This window comes from Dendropsophus ebraccatus, chromosome 3 (assembly GCF_027789765.1).
Source record: "Dendropsophus ebraccatus isolate aDenEbr1 chromosome 3, aDenEbr1.pat, whole genome shotgun sequence".
In the NCBI taxonomy this organism is placed as follows: Eukaryota; Metazoa; Chordata; class Amphibia; order Anura; family Hylidae; genus Dendropsophus; species Dendropsophus ebraccatus.
This window is the reverse complement of record NC_091456.1, coordinates 140,389,995-140,410,053: the sequence shown is the minus strand read 5'-3', so window position 1 is coordinate 140,410,053 and position 20,059 is coordinate 140,389,995.

Here is a 20,059-nt window from a genome sequence, read left to right as displayed (position 1 = left end):
CAGGTCTGTTATTTCATTTATTTCTCATGCATATTTAGTTATCAGTGCCTAATGGTATTATGTCGCCCCCCAGTGTTCAAGTATGGTACTTCTTATGTATATTTGGTCCCATGTGTCCTAATCGTGTGATGATGCAATGGCTTGGTGTCACGTGACTGTCCCCTGCTTCCATGGTAACCCCAATGGCCGTCGAGCTTTGGCTGGGAATACCATGTGACTTCCTGTCCTACCTCAGTCTTCTCTCCACCTTTAGGGGAGAAGGGAGTGTGTTGCTGCTGCTCCTGTGTCACAAGGCCGCAACCTTGCGGTACCTGCTGCTGCACTGACTAGAAGTGTTCCTGTCCAGTTGGGACCTGGCTGTGTTCTATTCTCAAGTACTCAAGATTCTCATCCTAACCACAAGATCTCGGTGCCGTTCTTCAGTCATTCTCATCATCTTCTCTAATCATCAACAGCAAGTATTCATCTCAGTTTCATTCCGCCCAGCATCTCAACTTCAGTATCACTACTACTCCCATCATCCAGCACGTTACTCTCACAGCCCATTGCAGCATCACCCATTGCTCTGCCTTATCCAAGCCTGCCTTATTCCCAGTTGCACCCGGAGAGACTGTTGCTACGAGTTACCACCGTTATAATAAATACACAACTACTGTTGTTTCTGAACCTTGGCATTGGTGTAATTATTGGTGCCCTGACTAAGGACAACGAAGAATTGTTTGGCCTCCGCTTGGTCAGGTTCCCGGTCTACAGCTGCTATCCCTCGTGCCCATACCGTGACATACCATCAGGCAAGTGGCTAACCGGGTCCCTACCCTGTACTACCATCTACTACTACTCTCAGCGGAGTGCCCAGTGCACATGTTTTCCAGACAACCTTAGAGCTTTATCCAAGTTCAGCAGCCCCAGCTAATCAAATACCGAACGTTCGGGTTCGGATCGACTCGAACCCGAACCCGGTTCGCTTTTTTTTTTTTTAACCTTAGCTTCTCGGCACTGGTGCTGGGATCCTGGTGTCATGGTCCTTTTCTTGAAACAGGGATTTGGTTACATTGGAGGTTAGCGAGCCTACCCCCAGTGCTCAGAGACGGGTTGGGGCTCAGGAAAAGACTGGCACCGAGCAGTTAAGGTAAAAGAAAAAAAAAATAGTGTACCTGATTGTACATTCGTTTAAACTTGGAAGCTTGACATCTTTGGGCTACATTTCTAACTATCTTAAAGGGGTTATCCAGTGTTAGAAAAACATGGCCACTTTCCAGAGAAAACACGACTCTTGTCTCCAGGTCAGATATGGTTTGCAATTAAGATCCATTCACTTCAATAGAACTCAATTGCAAATCTCCACCCAAACTGGAGACAGGAGTCGTGCTGTCTCTGGAAGAAAGTGGCCATGTTTTTCTAACACTGGATAACCCCTTTAATTTATAGAAAGCCTCATATAGACAGGGCCAACAGCCAGACATATTTTATGTATTCCCCCAAGTGTCATACCTATCATACTTATGTTTCTATAGTGTTTATATAGGGCTTGACCAGAGACATTATATGAAGCTTCTGGGCCTGAAAGTTAAATCTGTACCAAGCTCCCATTTAAAATAATGGCGCCTCTTTATGTGGCATAGGACCCTTTGAGCCACTTATATGCAAGAGTGTGTGTGACTGATATCTCTGCACCCCTACAGTTACTCCCAGTGGCGGAACTACCGCCATAGCAGCCGTAGCGGTTGCTATGGGGCCCGCCACATCAGGGGGCCCAGGCCCCCTGAGCAGACACCTGCAGCACCCGGCTGCTCCCGGGTGCTACAAATGCCCATCTGAACGTGAGGGACTTTACCTGTGAGTGCTCCTGGTGAGCGCTCACAGGTAAATGCAGGGCCGTGATTGACAGGGTTAGGAGCCAATGTCTCCGGGCCCTGCCAATCACAAAGTGTCCCCAGCACCCCCCATACAGTGTCCCGTGCGTCCCTGCGGCTCTGCCCCCATACAGCGTCCAGTGTGTGTCCCCACCTCCCATGCGTCGCCGCCCCCATACAGCGTCTGCTGCGGCCTCCCAAGCGTCCCCAGCGACCCCCCACCTCCCGTACAGCGTCCCCTGCGGCCCCCACCCTCCATGCAGTGTCTCAAGCAGCAACCCCCCCTCCCCAGCGTCCCAGGGCCAGTTGTCCCCCACCCCTCCAGTGTCCCAGGACCACCCCCACCCACCCCCCTGGTGTCCCAAAGCCAATCCCCCCCTCCAAAGTCCTAGGAGCACCCCACCCACCCCCACAGTGTCCCAAAGCCAATCCTCCCCTCATGTTCCAGGACCACCCCACCCAACCCCACAGTGTCCCAGAGCCAGTCCCCCAATGTCCCAGAGGCCCCTGTGCAGTCTGTATCACCCCCCCCCCCCAACCTCACGACCTGCGCCACCCCCCCCCCCCTCCAGACAAGAAAGAAGAGGAAGGCGGGCAAAGCAGTCACACAAGACCGGAGGACGAAGCAGGAACCAGGACAGGTGAGATTACCCCCAGAGAACTACAACCCCCACCATTTCCTGTTAACAGTTCATGGTGGGAGTTGTAGTTTTGCAGCCTGTGGACAGTCAAGATGCAGAATTGCAACCCCCATCATGCCCTATTGACAGTCCATAATGGGATCTGTAGTTCTGCATCAGATTAGAGAATGACACAGTATAGGAGGGAGAAGCAGTGGCACAGTAGAACTACATCTCCCAGCATGTTGTGTGGGGTAATATGCAGGACTACATAGCCCAGCATGGTTTATAGGGTAGGTTGCAGAATTATGTCTCCCAGCATGCTGTGTGGTAATATATAGGACTACATCTCCCAGCATGCTGTGTGGTAATATACAGGACTACATCTCCCAGCATGGTGTGCGGTAATATATAGGACTACATCTCCCAGCATGCAGTGTGTGGTAATATGCAGGACTACATCTCCCAGCATGCAGTGTGGGGTAATATGCAGGACTATGCCACATAATAGTAGTTGTAGTTCTGCAACAGATACAATGATGACAGGGTACATGAGCGGAAGACAGTGGCACAGTACACTAGCGGCCATGTGGGTACATGTGTACAATGTATAGCTTGCAACACATTGCTGGAGACTGCTGTGCACCAACAGCCATAACAGCCCCATCAACATATGTATCTTACCCGAGGCGGCATTTATTCGTTCTTACAGTTCTTTGGCGCGCAAGAGACGCGCTGGGCCAGCTGAGTATGTTGGGGAAGGGGGGGGGGGGGCCATACAGTTTCTTGCTATGGGGCCCCATGAATCCTAGTTACGCCCCTGGTTACTCCCCTGGGGCAAATATACAAAATGTGCAAGCTGTGCTACTACTGTGAAGGGCCCCACCATCAGCCTAATAAGAAAATATTGATTTCTCCTACACTGCATGGACTGTGTTGTCAAGGCTCTTAACTGCTGAATGACCGCAATTCACCAGAGATATTGGCATGCAGGTGAAACAGAAGGAAAAGAAAGAATCCCTTGTGCTTGACAAATTAGACTGTAAGTGGCTCATGATATTTTCATGCATAGGTGTCTTCTGCTCTCTGTGTTTGCCACTGTGTTCATAATCCTTTCTAGTCTTCTGACTACTACAGCACTTTTTCTATTGTTCCCTGCTGTAACATAGCCTCATTGTATTATACCTATCTAGTGGTGCATTTACACTAAGAGATTTATCTGACAGATTTTTGAAGCCAAAGCTAGGAACAGACTATAAACAGAGAGCAGGTAATAAAGGAAAGACTGAGATTTGTCCCCTTTTAAAATCCATTTGTAGCTTTGGCTTCTAAAATCTGTCAAATAAATCTACCTGTGTAAACGCACCATAACCCAGTTACATTATGCACCCAAGCAGATACACCTTTAAAAAAAATACATGTATGAGCCAAAGTACATAAGGTGAATGGAATTGGCTATGATTGCATGTTGTGGGGAGATTACACTTCTAACAAATTCACACAGATATTATAGGCAACATGCATAATGAACTTTTACCTAAAAGGGATATTCCCATCTTAAAGTGTACCTGTCGTTATAACTTACAAAATCTGTATCAACAGTAGATGTGATATAAAGCAAGTTTGGCTGGGAAGGGGGAGCTCGAAGGGGCATGCCGAGGCAGGGATACCGTGCGCGGCAGTTAGTAGCGGGGGTTTGCAGCACCCGAACAAGGCAAAGTATTGTTCCCCTAATGCCCCTGCTATTGTAGTTAACCCTCTGTGATGCCCCTTGTACCTGATTTGAATCCTTAGTGATGCCCCTGGTAGCCTAGTTAACCCCCCAGTCATGTCCCTGGTAGCCTAGTTAACTCCTCAGTCATGTCCCTCGTGGCCTAGTTAACTCCTCAGTCATGTCCCTGGTGGCCTAGTTAACTCCTCAGTCATGTCCCTGGTGGCCTAGTTAACCCCTCAGTCATGTCCCTGGTAGCCTAGTTAACTCCTCAGTCATGTCCCTGGTGGCCTAGTTAACTCCTCAGTCATGTCCCTGGTGGCCTAGTTAACTCCTCAGTCATGTCCCTGGTAGCCTAGTTAACTCCTCAGTCATGTCCCTGGTGGCCTAGTTAACCCCTCAGTCATGTCCCTGGTAGCCTAGTTAACTCCTCAGTCATGTCCCTGGTGGCCTAGTTAACCCCCCAGTCATGTCCCTGGTGGCCTAGTTAACCCCCCCAGTCATGTCCCTGGTAGCCTAGTTAACCCCCCCAGTCATGTCCCTGGTAGCCTAGTTAACCCCCCCAGTCATGTCCCTGGTGGCCTAGTTAACCCCCCAGTCATGTCCCTTGTGGCCTAGTTAACCCCTCAGTCATGTCCCTGGTAGCCTAGTTAACTCCTCAGTCATGTCCCTGGTGGCCTAGTTAACTCCTCAGTCATGTCCCTGGTAGCCTAGTTAACTCCTCAGTCATGTCCCTGGTGGCCTAGTTAACTCCTCAGTCATGTCCCTGGTGGCCTAGTTAACTCCTCAGTCATGTCCCTGGTAGCCTAGTTAACTCCTCAGTCATGTCCCTGGTGGCCTAGTTAACCCCTCAGTCATGTCCCTGGTAGCCTAGTTAACTCCTCAGTCATGTCCCTGGTGGCCTAGTTAACCCCCCAGTCATGTCCCTGGTGGCCTAGTTAACCCCCCCAGTCATGTCCCTGGTAGCCTAGTTAACCCCCCCAGTCATGTCCCTGGTAGCCTAGTTAACCCCCCAGTCATGTCCCTGGTAGCCTAGTTAACCCCCCAGTCATGTCCCTGGTGGCCTAGTTAACCCCCCAGTCATGTCCCTGGTGGCCTAGTTAACTCCTCAGTCATGTCCCTGGTGGCCTAGTTAACTCCTCAGTCATGTCCCTGGTAGCCTAGTTAACTCCTCAGTCATGTCCCTGGTGGCCTAGTTAACCCCTCAGTCATGTCCCTGGTAGCCTAGTTAACTCCTCAGTCATGTCCCTGGTGGCCTAGTTAACCCCCCAGTCATGTCCCTGGTGGCCTAGTTAACCCCCCCAGTCATGTCCCTGGTAGCCTAGTTAACCCCCCCAGTCATGTCCCTGGTAGCCTAGTTAACCCCCCAGTCATGTCCCTGGTGGCCTAGTTAACCCCCCAGTCATGTCCCTTGTGGCCTAGTTAACCCCTCAGTCATGTCCCTGGTAGCCTATTTAACCCCCCCCCCCCCTTAGTCATGTCCCTGGTGGCCTAGTTAACCCCCAGTGTCTGCCCCAAATGAAAAAAATAAACATCCCACTCACCCTTCCTCCGCTCCCACGCTGTCCAGGTCCTCTTCTCCCTCCTCTGTTCTGTGCCGTTCTTCTCCTGCAGGCGGCGCGCGATGAAATGACGTCATTGCGCGCGGCCCGCAGGAGTCAGAAGACGTGCGCCGCTCTGCGCCGCGCTGGTGAGGCAGGAGCCGGCATACAACACATCTTCCTGTGTCTGTGCCAGCTCCTGCCTCACCAGCGCGGCGCACGTCACAGGAGGGCAGGAGTCAGAAGATGTGCACCGCTCTGAGGGGAAGGAGCCGGCACTCACAGCATCCTCCTGGCAGCTGTCACAGACACAGGAGGATGCCGTGTGTGTCGGCTCCTTCTCCTCCAGAGCGGCGCATGTCACAGGGGAGCCGCGGGCCACATCCGGAGGTGTCAGGGGCCGGATGCGGCCCGCGGGCCGGAGGTTCCCCACCCCTGCACTAGACTGTCACTACCGATGGCGTAAGCTTCACCAGGGAGTGGAGTCTAAGGGGCCGCTGGTCTTCACCAGATGGGCTTGCTGTGGCAGGCGACCCCCAGGTTGCTACCCCTGGCTTAGCTTGCTAGTGACGGCGGACGAGGTGTAGCAGGAACAAAAGGCAAGAAGGCAGGCAGGGAGGTAGGCAGCTGGGCACATGGATAACAGTCACGAGCGAGAACCGCAGATGGCAGAGACAACGGGTGGGAACAATGGGCAGAAACAACGGGCAGCTGGGACTGAACACACTAAGAAGCATGTATGGGCTCCAACAGGGAATGTGAGGAGCAGACTGGGGACATCCGGGACCATGTGCAGCCAGGGGAATGAGCCCGGCTGCCGCCATGGAGGACAGCACTGCCACGGGAAGAGGTACGTGCCGCGGCTGTTACACAGGGCCTAAATTAAGTACGCCGAGTAAGCCAGTCTTCAAAAATCCCTGCTATAGCTCTATACATCTACATTATAGCCGTATATACCCCAGTGGTGGTCTGTAACCTAGACAATGATCTGTCAACAATGGAAGGGAAAGAGCAGCATATCAGGGGAAGGAGACAAGCTTGCTAAATGAATGTATTTGCAAAAATATTTTCCTTGGCGAGTCCTACAAGTATAACTTTATTAGCAAGGATATGAATACCCTTTTAGGGGAGCTTCACACGAGTCGGATCTGCAGCGGATTTCAGGCTGCGAGTTTGCAGCTAAATCTGCTGCAGATCCTGGTATAGAGAAGGTCTATGGGGTCACATACCCGCACTGGAATTTTCATTACGCTGCAGATATGTGACTAACCAGAAAGATAATAAATTAGAGCATAGTTTAGTGTAATAATGTTATTTTGTTTTCATGACATCAGGTCTTTCATTATTCTGAATCGGGGGCTAGCAGAAGAAAAGAGTTGGCATTCAACATGGGGTATATGGCTGCTGACTGGTTTACCTCACTGCAGAAATCAACAGAATTAAAAGCAGTCTATTCCTACACTCCGGCTGATTGACAGGACTGTCAGGTGTCAGCACCACAGGATCAAATATTGACTATTCCGATGATAGGGCTTTGATATGTGGAATAGGAAAACCCTTTTAACTAAGGGCCTAGAATTTCTTACTTCTTCCCCAAATAAACAATGAAATATATTCAATAATAATTTATGCACATCGGCCCCTTAACGCCACAAAATGGTATCTACACCAGATAATACATATCCCCTATGTCTGTTTTTAGAGCAGACTAACTTTCTTACTCAGTATACATTGGGTTGATGCATCATAAGAATCACTAGTTAAGAAGTTTCTCTGTGTTTGATCATATAACTCCTTCCTTCTCACATAGCATAGACTATTTTTAAGTGACCGCATAATTCCTTAAACAAATTCTTACAGATAAAACCCCTTTATTATTTAGATAAGCTTTATAGCCACTCATGATGAAGGGAGCACCTCTCTATGTTCCCCTCTCTACACTTTTATAGGTTGATTCCTACACATGCGCAATCCTTTATCAGACCACCCCATATTAGATTATTGACACTCATTAGGTAGCATTAACCCTGCACCCAGTCATACACATGTTTCTAATAAAGGGATTTTATTTGAACATATAATTTAATGGAAAAAATGATGAGAAAATTATAAAAAAAGATCAAAACTGATGCATTTATTAAATATTTTTTTGCGTTCAACGTTTGACCACGTTTCTGTGTACCATTTTTTGGACTGTTCTTTTGTATGTTATTTTTGTGTACGTTAAAAGATGAGGACCCGGCCTTGTTCAAGGAACTATGTGGTTACTTAAAAACATTGTCAGTCAACAGATGTTCAAAGGCTTCACACTCACACAAAGGAGTGACTATGATGTGTGACAGGAAAACACTTGCTTGTACCCGTCCTATGTAAGTGAGTTAACTGCAGTGTGTGATAACAATCAGAAGACGTTATGATAAAGATTTCACATGACATTAATGCATCATGAGGTGTAAATGGATAGAGATTAAAAAATACCAATTGAATGCATCACTTCTTAGCACTATAGATCTAGGTTCTAGACAAATATACTTACTGGGTGTAACATTGCCCAAGTGTAGCTGACACAGAGATTTTTAAGACTAATTTTCAGGACAACGTGGCCAAGGCATTTACCAGTAACACGTGGCATTACTAAGGAACAAGTCATCCTTCAGCTTTAAGAACAGCGTCTTAGTTGATTAAGGTTTAGATTTCTCCTCCCTGATAGGAAGCTAATGAGGCTGCTAATCTGCATAGGAGGTTGAACATTGTAAATGGAACCTTTAAAAAGCAAAAAAATTACAAAAGTTAGTTTTGTTATGGTTCTCTGGAGGAGTTATCCATTAATTAACCTGTTCAGGACCGTGCAACTTGTACTTTGCCATGACAGACTTAATTTTTCCATAACATATGTGTGATGGCCCAGAACGGTATTTATTGTCAGGTGTCTGGAAATGTATTGTTGCTATTGGCAACCTTAGACAGTCTGTACCTATCACACTCTAGTGATTGGCCAGGAGAAAGCTAGCTCCGCCCACCTTTTACCCAGAAGGGCTGTGCGGTCTTGTCAGTGATAGTTGGTAGTCTGGCATTGCCAGAGTCACATCTAACCTCCCTATGTCACCCCAGTAATCCTGTCAGACTCCATCTTCAACCCCCTAACCTGTTTCCAGTCGGCCATAAGGACTAATATGTGTCTTCTAAGTCTCAGCAGGACACCCTTTGTATTAATTAGTGCCTGCTGTCGGATTGGTGAGGGTCTCCCATTCACCGTCCACATCTTCCTGGCTTCCAAGTCAGTGTGTCCATGCGTCTTGCTCCTACATGATAGCGAGCGTTGACAGCGTCAAGTCTCTTCAGTAACTTCAAGTACCTATTCACATGTACCTTATAAAGGCGGAAAGCTATAAAGTCTCTGGAACAGGTCTGTCTTTTTGAAATCCTATTTATCCACCAAGTCTAAGCTATAGTAACCAAGGTAACCCTCCCCCTGAAGCAAAGGACTCTGATCAAGCCAACAGTCATCATCAGATGCCCCTGTATTGGATTGTATATAGTTATCCTTCAAGTAAAGTCTTGATATACTTTCACCGCTATTGCGTAAGACTTTTATTAAAAATTATATGTCCCTGCGTGTATGCTGAAGAAGACAAGGGCCCCAGCACCCTCGGACCCCACTGTGACAGGAAGGTTTCAGAAGGTGAGCCCTAAGGTTGCACTACACCACCCAGCAACACAATACCCTCAGCATATTACAATAATACTACCAAAGGGACACTGTAATTTTCTTTTCTATCTATGTTCCTTAAGTCAGTACAATTACGATATGTAACTTGTGTAACTTTTATTTTATCTATGGCTTTTAAAAAATTAAAACCTTTAAAAAAAATCTAAATTCTTCTTAAAATTGCTCATTACGCTTTTATCCTTTGGTCTATGGGGCTGGTTAAGGTGTCATTTTTTGCAACATGATTTGTACTTTCTATCAGTACCTTGATTGAGTATATGCGACTTTTTGATCGACTTTTTTAATTTAAATTTTTCTGGATTTAATGCGACCAAAAATGCGCAATTTTGCATTATGGCGGATTTTTGTGCTTACGTCGTTTACCGTTCAAGATCAGGAATATGATAATTTAATAGTTTGTGCGATTATGCACGCAAATATGCAATACCAAATATGTTTATTTATTTATATTGATAAAATGGGAAAAGGGGGGTGATTTTTTATTAATAAAAAAATATTTATTTTTTTTACACAGTAATTAGATCAATGCTGCATATATAATAGAGCACCGATCCATTAGACCAGATGCTAAGGCCCAGCTGGGTAAGTTAAACTGAGGGGGGGGGGGGGGCTGTTGGATATCGGTAAGGCAGGACTAAGGGGGCACAGGGATGGGTAAGTACACTTTCTTTATTATGTTTCCTCACCCCCCCCCCCCCATCTCTGATTTTCTTTCCACAGGACTTCTCCTTTAAAGCAGAAAATAATACTTTATTACCAAATAAGATAAGAAAATAGCGATTTACATTTAAAATAATATATATAATAGAAACATACATTTGATGGTAATACGTGAAAAAAAAAAACTAACACCTCTTAGAGCTAGCTTCTGGGGTTCTTTTAGATACAAATGCCAAACTAGCAGATCAGTGTTTTATGCAGCAAATAACACAGGTGGCATTTAATAGTTAAATACTAAACATCCAAGTCGCATACTTTGAGCAAAACAGTCCCATGGCCACACCATCTGCTGCTGTTGACAAGCAGGCACCCTCCTCCCTTACTTTTCTCCATCAGCCCTCCCAAGTGGTCACTCCTGAACAAATTAAAAATGTCAATCTTTATTGCACAGTCTGGAATATATTCATGTAAACCAAGTCCAGTTCAAACACAGTCCCCAGAAGTCTTACGCATCATTTTGAGCTATATTATGGACTTGTAATTCCTCCAACACATTAGGAAATTATTGCACATTTCCCAAAACAATAGGAAATATTGGAATGATGGACAAGACTTGCCATTTTATACCAACTTGCCATTTCCAACACCCTAGAACTTTTGCCTCACCTCCATCCCCTACCACCAATTGCCACAAAAGCCTTTCTGTGTCTTCCATTATTCCTTCAAGACCTGCCACAATTGCCATACCTTTTACATGCCTCTTTCCCACTGTAACCATATTTCCAATCTACAGCTTGGAGGAAGATTTCCCTACAGACTGTATTGCATGATCTACACCCTGGTTCTATACAAGCCTGGGTCCTTGATATCCTAGCTTTCAGAGACCTCTCCTTTCAACCATCCACCCCATCTTGGAGGTGCTTGATCGCTGAGCCTCCAGATCTGGAAGCATGCATCATCCACCACCACATAAAGGATGCACATGGCCAACCATTGTGCCATGCTTTATTGCACCACCAACTACCAGCCCTCTAGGTAACCAGAACCTTCAAATGACATTGCTATCAGGTGATTTTCTATATGTGAGAAAATCAAATTTTATTGGGATTAGGCCTACAACGTAAAGTATAGTACATTTTAGGTTCTCACCAAATTGCCCCTTTACATATGTCACATAGATGTCTGACACATTCTAATTCAGCTGCCTCTAGGGGATGATTACTAAGCTCTGCTGTCACCAATATGCCAGAAGTCTACAAACCATATACTTTCTTTGCTGGAACTTTGCCATCTTGAAAACTAAGAACCCCACCTAGCAGGATGATATGAGCTACAATGAGACTATTCAGCCACCCCCACAGAGTCACCAATGTTAGTGACATCTAATAATTACACCCCGGCTCTGCCAGTATAGAATATATAATGCAGTCGCTTTATGAACCTCTTTAATTGTGGACTATATAACCAGTTTGTAGACATTTTTGCACGCAGTCCACTAATAGAAACCAGTTCTATTACCTTTTCTTAGGTCATGTCGTGATTTCTGGAAGAATCCTAAATAGAAGTGAATAAAGTGAAGCATTGTAATTTGTCCACAAACCGCTAGACCTAGCTTTACCCATCTGCTGTAATAGTCCTTGTCTGCAGAGCTGCTATTTCATTGTATACTCTGTAATTAGAAGCTGTGAGGAAGCTTTAGTTTCACTTTCCAAACTTTTCCACCCACAATATAGGAATAGATACATCCAGGCAGCTGTACGGCTATTTTATAATAACCCTAAATGGATTTTTTACATCCCTAAAATTGTGCAGCGTGATATTTTTGTACATAATGTTCTCACAGAGCCAAGAAGCATCAGCCGTGCCAACCAGTATTTACGGAGTCCAGAAGCGAGCTGCTGCCCAGCCCCAACCAGAGACTCTGAGTCTGGGTCACAAAGCAACCAGTGTAATCTCCGAACAGTATCTCCATGCCTCCTAGCCTTCAGTTGTTTGCAATGTCAAGATATACATATATCTAGTTTGTTTTAGCTTTTTCCAAGTGTCTGTTCTTACATATGAGATAGCTGGATTTAAAGGAGAAGTCTGGCTACAGGAATTTTTTTTCCAAAATGCAGGGGCAAGATGGAACATAACAAACTCACCTCTCCCTGTGCCTCTCCAGCTATAGATTGACACTCCGAGGGGTCCCGCGACCAGTCACGTGGCGCATTATGGGCATGGGGAGAGGTAAGAAATACTTAATTATTATTTTCTGTCCTGCGCCGTCAAAATTTCTCCTTAAACACATAACATACAGGATATCATTTTCGCATTATTTCCTTAGTGTAAAGGCGGTACACATTAGACAAAAGTAGTCGTTTTCACACAAGCAGCCATACACATTTTAGTCCATGCTGGTTGTTAAAGTTTTTCAAACAGCCCCTACATCAATGGATCAGTGAAAGATGAACAATCTTTGTGGGAATGTTCTGAGAATATTCTTTTATAAAAGATCATTCATGGACGCAATCTCTTGAATGATCTCACATCCGACTATTGCCTTAAATTTTCCAATATGGCTGATTTCTTTCCAGACAATAACAGTCTCTCATTGGTTGGCTAAAAATGATCGTTCATTGATAAATTTCAGCTGACGAATGATTGTTTTGGTGAAACAACGATGACAAATACTGTGCGCTTTTGACTCATTTGTTGAAAGTCTGTTCTAAACAGTGTAGAACACACATTTTCGACAAAGCATGTTAATATACTCAGTCTTTTAACTCCTAAAAGCTTCCCAATAACTCTCCCATAAACTACCACTCATAATACAATACTGATTATCTGGCTCTGTTTTTAACAAGTTGCTTTCTCATAAGAAAACAGAAAAAGACATGTTATGCTTACCTCTCCGCGCTCCACAGGTGTCCCGATGCAGTTGCTGGTGTCCCCCGCTGTCAGTTGCCACCGTTACTTTCAAGACGAACTGGTCTCAGGAGTGACAGCCCACTCAGCCAATTAATGACTGAAACGGGACAGTACCGCGGCCAGTAATTGGCTGAGTGGGGTGTCACTCTCAAGACAAGCTTGTCCCAGATGTAACAGTAGCTATAGACATAAGGATACACTGGCAACTACATTAAGACACCGGGGGAGCGCAGAGAGGTGAGCATAACATGTTTATGTTTTCTTATATGGCAGCAACATGGTAAAAAAGCGCTAGCGCCGGATAACCCCTTTAATATCAAAGATGTTTATTCACATGTCAGTATTTTATTATGACTGGTAGTTTAAGAGAGAGTTATTGTAAAGCTTTTAGGTGTTAAGAGTCTGAGCGTATTGACATGCTTTGCAGGAATTGTGTTTTCTACACAGTTTTGAACAGAAAAATGTGCCGGATAAACCCTTTAAGTGCATGACCACTTACTTCCAGAAACAGCACCTCTTCTGTCCTCAGCTTGGGTATGGTTTTGCACTTCAGTTCTATTGAAGTGAGTAGAACTGAATTCTGATGGCCCTATTACACTATTCAAATATCGCTCTGTGTAATAAATACAATGATCAGCCCAAGAGCTGAGTATTGGCTCATACTTGTCTTTCAGCAAGTTTAAAAATCATCGGCCAGCAATTGGGCATTGCGCCATGTAATAGAAGGTGAGCAGTCTGTGGCTGATGAAAGCATATAGAAAATAATAGTTATATTCTTCCTGCCTCCTGCCTTTTCTCCCCAGCAGCCTCTGGAGCGTCTGAAGCGTTTGTGCAGTGACTGCGTAATTGGCTGAGCAGCCTGTCACTCCAGAGACAGCTTCAGATGTGCCAGTGGCGGCTATGGTGCGTGGAAAGCAGGCAGTAGGACACCGAGGAGCATAAACAGGTAAGTAAAATTTTTATTTTCAATAAACGCAGCAAGGGATATGTAAGGGAGCTGTGTAATCTTGTTAAGTGTGACCCGATCTAGCATCTGTGCAATACGGCCCTAATACCACACACAACCTGAGGACAGGGATGGTGCTCTTTTTGGATAACTCTATTAACAAAATGAATTGAAAAGAGAAATCTAAATAACATCTATATCCGGTGTGACCGCCCTTTGCTATGAAAACACATATGACCCAGGTCTTAGCTCTGCCCTGGGGTTTCCAGCTGCACCAATGTCATTTTATAATTGCTGTGACATAGAACAGAGAGACAGAAAATAACATCCAGCACAACAATGGGCTTGTTAACCATCATTATCTTTATTATAAAATAATTGATTTCCTGCTTACAATCTTGTATTTCCACTTGATTTTGTTAAAAAGCCTTTGCGTACCAGCACAGAAAGCTTTTACAGAATAACAAAATTACTTTGGCGACATTCTGTACATGTATTTCCTAATAATCCGAAATACTGGGAAAGCAGCAGCTCTGTCTGGGTGTAAACCAGTCAGCAGACAGTGTGTGCTTAATGGGCCTTGTCTAACACGACTATCTAAGAGGAAAAACGCCCAATCAGAGCTGAGCGCTCACTGTACATGTCAAAGTTACACAATAAAAACTCTGGTTGTTAAGGGGCAAAAAAGGGAGCATGGTTAGAGATGAGCAGACTTGCTAAAAATTTGGGTTCGTGCGAATGATTGGTATTAGAATCCCACTGCCTGGAGAAGGTGGATGCTGCCTGGGGACTACTGGGAAAGCATGATACAGGCTCAGGCTGCATCCACCTTCTCCAGACAGTCGGATTCATATGCTCATTGTTCAGATTTGTGCAAACCCAAACTTTCGGCAAGTTTGTTCATCTCTAAACATGATCCCTGAGACAGTTCTACTACATAGCCGGGGCAGGTGCTCTAAAAGAGAGTGAAGAATTAACTCTATAAAGACATCACCCAACAGAAGACAGATGAGTATAGGCAAGAATAAAAACGAGTACATTTTATTGTGAGTTACAGGAATTCCTGAGTAATTTTTCAAATACCGCATAGTACATCATCTCAATGTGCCCCTTCAATACAAGCAACTACAGACATTGTGTAATATGGGGCATATGGTTACATACATAATCAGCAGAATTTGTGTTCCCAGCCTACTAGCATGCACTGTAGATAAGGTTAGGGCTCCACAGGATTTTGGCCACAACAGGTGTTGTACAACCAAAAATTGCAGTGTCAGAATGCCGCGACTAAACTGACATCACAAGAAATCCATGCGGAATGGATATTTTGCAATTATCATGTCACAAAGTATCCAGCTGTGTGTCGAAGCATGACCCCATTTACTTTTCATTGAAGTGTTTTGGCATAATCCATGCAGCACAACATTGTGATCCTTGGTTGTACAATCCTTGTTGTACTTTGTATCCTAAAGGTAACCCCATGAGCAACAGTGGCCACTGCCGAAATAAATATTCATTATAAAAAGTAAAGGCTCAGTTCATACTACTTCTGAGCTGAACACTGACACATACGGCGAATCATTCTCCTGAATTAGTCATTTTGGCATACATCTGGTATATGTGTTATACCTTTTGTATCAACTATATTGAAAAGTATAGTTGACAGTCTCTCAGTACAGCTGTAGGCAATAAGTAATAGATACCATGTGGTATGTTTTGTTTGTATAATGGGAGTCAATGGAAGATGTATGTGATAGTATAGATATATAATAGTATAGACAGGTGTGTGTTAAAGGTTTAAGGTGCCTAGAACACAATGGTTGTTTTAAAATATACTCTAGATTAAGGTCTTTGGTGTGCATCCACAACGTATCTGGTAGGGGCGTAACTAGCAATGTCTGAGCCCTATAGGAAACTTTTAATTCCCTCCCCAACTGACCTCAAACCTGCCAAGTGTAGTCATAACCTTCAACATTTAACTGCAAATACTTGTCAGGAGTGCTTGCAGTGAAAAGGACATTTGAAGTACAAAGGAGGCCTCCTCGACAAACGGGTGCTGCAAATGATGATGGCTCAAGGAGCCCAGTGTATTGCAGGAGTGGGCCATGGGGCCCCCTGATGCAGTGAGCCCCATAGCAGCCGATGTGGCAGCTATGGCAGTAGTTACGCCCCTGGTATCTGCGATGGAGACTAACAGGTTAAAAAAGAAGGCAAAGAGAGGATATGTGTAATTTCCTGTTACGAGTCAAAACTTTCCCTTGCATTTTCCCACAGTACTTTACTATAGAGTGTCCTACGAAACAAATAATGTGTCTCTTAAATTAAAGTGCTATGATTCACTATCACAGTGAAATGTGTGCAAACACCTTGGGACCATGGACTCAAATATTCTGGAAATATCATGCCAGCATGCATGAGCCACGTGCTTCATTCTCTGAAGACCCCAAACCCTGGGTGTTATGTACATTACCGCCTCTTCCTTGTTCACAGAAGTATTTTGTGTTCCTGACACGATAAACATATATAAATAAAGAATATCCGGACATTTTTTGGCAGCCTGCCCCGGTCCTCAATATGACTTCAGGAGATAAGGAAAAGCCACTGGGCCTCAGTAACTGGTTACAATCCTTGTTCCTTGTCACATTCCCAATGTTGGACCAGCTAATTTGCACTGCAGACATATCACCAATTATTGGGTTATGTTCCCGCAGCGGGATCATAACAGGCAAAGGCAGCCATCTTGTTATAATTGCAGCAGCGAATATATCATTATCATCATTATTCATAATCATTATTCGCAGACGTGATTTTAACGAGACGGACGCATTTCCCTGTTATGATCACACTGTGTAAAGATGGCTTTACTGAGCAATTTCTGTGCCATATTGTCAATTACTATATAATATCTATACTTTGGTAAGCTGTCCATACACATAAGTGTCAGCCAAACTCAGACCAGCCAACTGCCTATGTTGTCAGTGGTAGCCTCCCGACAGCCGATATCATAGATCGAATATAAGGTTTAGCAACGATCCTGATGCGTTTGTTCTAAGACATATAAGACGCATTATGTCAGATGATGACATCTGGCTGGATAGTGGCATTACTTGTCATACTGTACATGCCGCACTGGTCTTCAAGCACTTGGACAAAATCTCATTGTATAAAAGACTGGCATCATTTGTGTTACAACAAGTAATGTTGACTGACATCAGTGTACTGCCAGCTATGGGATAAGAGACACCATTGTTTAAATGCATGCTGCCTATGCTCCACTCATTGTTCCACTTTTTATAATGACTGCGATCATACTGACAAGGTTATAACAACAAACAACGGAAGGTATGAATCCCCTCATATAGCACTCAAAGGAATTGCGCCGCCACCCCCATGTTCTTCATCTTCTAAAGCAGTTTTTGGAAATATCCTAGAATACCTGCTGTTTATCCAAGAAGCTTAGCGTACATAAATGACATCTGTCCGTGTCGCCTACCGATAAATCAGACGTTTATACAACTTGGCTTTGGTTGAAAAATCAACAATTGCAACTCAAACAGATATAGTGACAGTATTATTATAATACTGCCCCAATATTTTATGACATCAAGTTACTAGATTCTTCAACTTGGCTGTAACCCAGTCCCTTGGACTGAAGAGGAGCTCGAGCACATGTCAGATCACACAAGCATATATACAAATAGATCAAATGCCTACAGTAACTTACAATTGTCCTGAGTTTTGCTTTGGCACAAATAAAATAGAAACATAAAAAACACTAAAACTGTACATCAGTGCATTAAATATCAAAGTCAAATCACCGGTATTTGCAGTGATGGAATGAACACATTTGGTGAATATTTACATGTCATGAAGAGGAAAGTGGGTGATTGTATGACATTACGCTCCGATACATATAACTGCATTCAGAGGTAATGAGGCCCAACATAGTGCAGTACACTACAATGACACACCTCCCTGTACTCAGGATAGAGCTTCCTTCAGAAATGACCGGACAGACCAGTTCTTAGCAGAAAAAGATTAAGAATAATAAGTTCAATTACAGAAGGAAAATAATTGGAGTCCATCACACTGCAGATATTAACAGGCTAATGCGTAATGAAGCCCTGTTTACCGTAGGAGTTGTCCCAGAAAGCTTTGTCTATCAGCATATCTGTTATCTTAATTAACGTAATGATGTTATTTCATTTAATTATAAGTAATTTGAATAGGAAAAAATTAAAAGCAAGAGATAAAAATCTACAGCAATGGTTTTCAACTAAATAAAGCGATGGAAGTAAATTAAAGAGGACCTGTGGCCTCTGTCGACCTGTCTGTTTTAGGAAATGCTTGTATTCCCCATGCAATAGCAATTCTGGAACATATTTTATTTTAAAGCTGTGATGTGCTATACCTTTGTTAAGGTCCCCATACACTTTATGCCTTTTTTGGCCGTACCTATGGCATGATTTTTTTTTTTATTATAAATTTATTTATATTCTTTATTCATTTTCTTTTAAATAATACCACAATTATTAACCCCTTAAGGACTGGGGCTGAAACCAATTGTCACTTTTGTGTTTTCGTTTTGTACTCTTCACCTTCTAAGAGCCATAACTCTTCTATTTCTCCACCTACAGGGCTATGTGAGGTCTTGTTTTTTTCAGGAACAGGTGTACTTTGCAATGGCGTCTTTCAATCTACCATAAAATGAATGACGGAACCCCCAAAATATCATTTATGGGGCGAATTTGGGTCAAAAAATGCGATTCCATGTTTACATAATGCACTTTACAGTAAAAGCCTTATGGTGACTCTTCACAACGGTCACGCAATTGCGTCAGCCCACTATTGAGGGTGAGGGCCTGGTTGTTGATAGCAGCCAGTTCTCAGCCGCTATAAAGCAAGCTCAGCTCCTGAGCCCGCTCCATAGCTCGGGACCCTGGCAGGGTGTGCATTTACGCCCTCCTGTGCCAAGGCCCAGGCTGCGGGGGCGTAAATGTCTTCCCCATGTCATTAAGGGGTTAAAGGCTCATAGCATGATGTTAGTGGAGATAGGAGTCATGATTTCCATCATGCCGACTCCTATCTCCATCAATATGATCTGTCGGTCGATGGTTGGGAGAGCCCTATATGCCTTATACTACCAGCCGAACCCGCCACAAGCCGCAGGTATGGTCAAAAAAGGTATGTTGTGGCTTATCCCTCTTTGTTCTGGAGAGATAAGCCACAGCCAGAGTTCTCAGGTTGCAACTTATATTGTTGTAGTATATGGACTCTGTCAGCAAAAATATGATCGTTACTTCTTTTATTAATCATTGTGAGTCTAGCTGTATGATGTTAAGATTTTGTATCCTATCGATGTCTTTATATTTGTTGTTGTGATTATATTATTAAGTAAAATCATATTTAGAAAAAAAAAAAACTTGTGGGGACATGCCCTGGTAACACACAATAGGTTATTTCACTAATCTAGTAAGATTAACAGAGAAACTGCATATTACAGAGCTATAAAAAAAGATTATCCGGATTGTTATTTCATGGGGGATACACATATATACTAAAAAAAAATACAGGTCAGGAGAAGCCTCGTGTCCTCTGCAAACTGTGGGCAATAATTGCTAGGACCCCAAATTATCAGCTAGAATCTAGTACACAGCAGCAAGTGTTAAGTTTTTGTAGGATAGAAATAGTGGGATCTATCACCATTGGAAGTCATTATTTTCAATATGAATACAAAGGGGGAAGTTTAAATATTGGGTCATCAAAACTGTAAAAAATCCCTTTGTTTATCATTCATTTTTGTTTTTATTTCTTAAAGCATACCCTTCATGTTCCAGGTTCCAGAACTTTCATGTTTAAACATAGAAGTTTGGGTTGCTGTGGAAGCATCCTAAGCATCTATGAATTTCATGCACAAATTCTTTTAAGGCGTATGAGACCATTTTCACTGCTATCCAATCTTTCATTGGTAGTTGTTTCTAAGCATGGAAATTCCAGACCCTGAAACCATGATAAGTAAAAAAGTAAGTAAAAAATAAGTAAAAGGATTTTGGTGACGTTGATTAACCCCTTAACGACATCGGGCGTA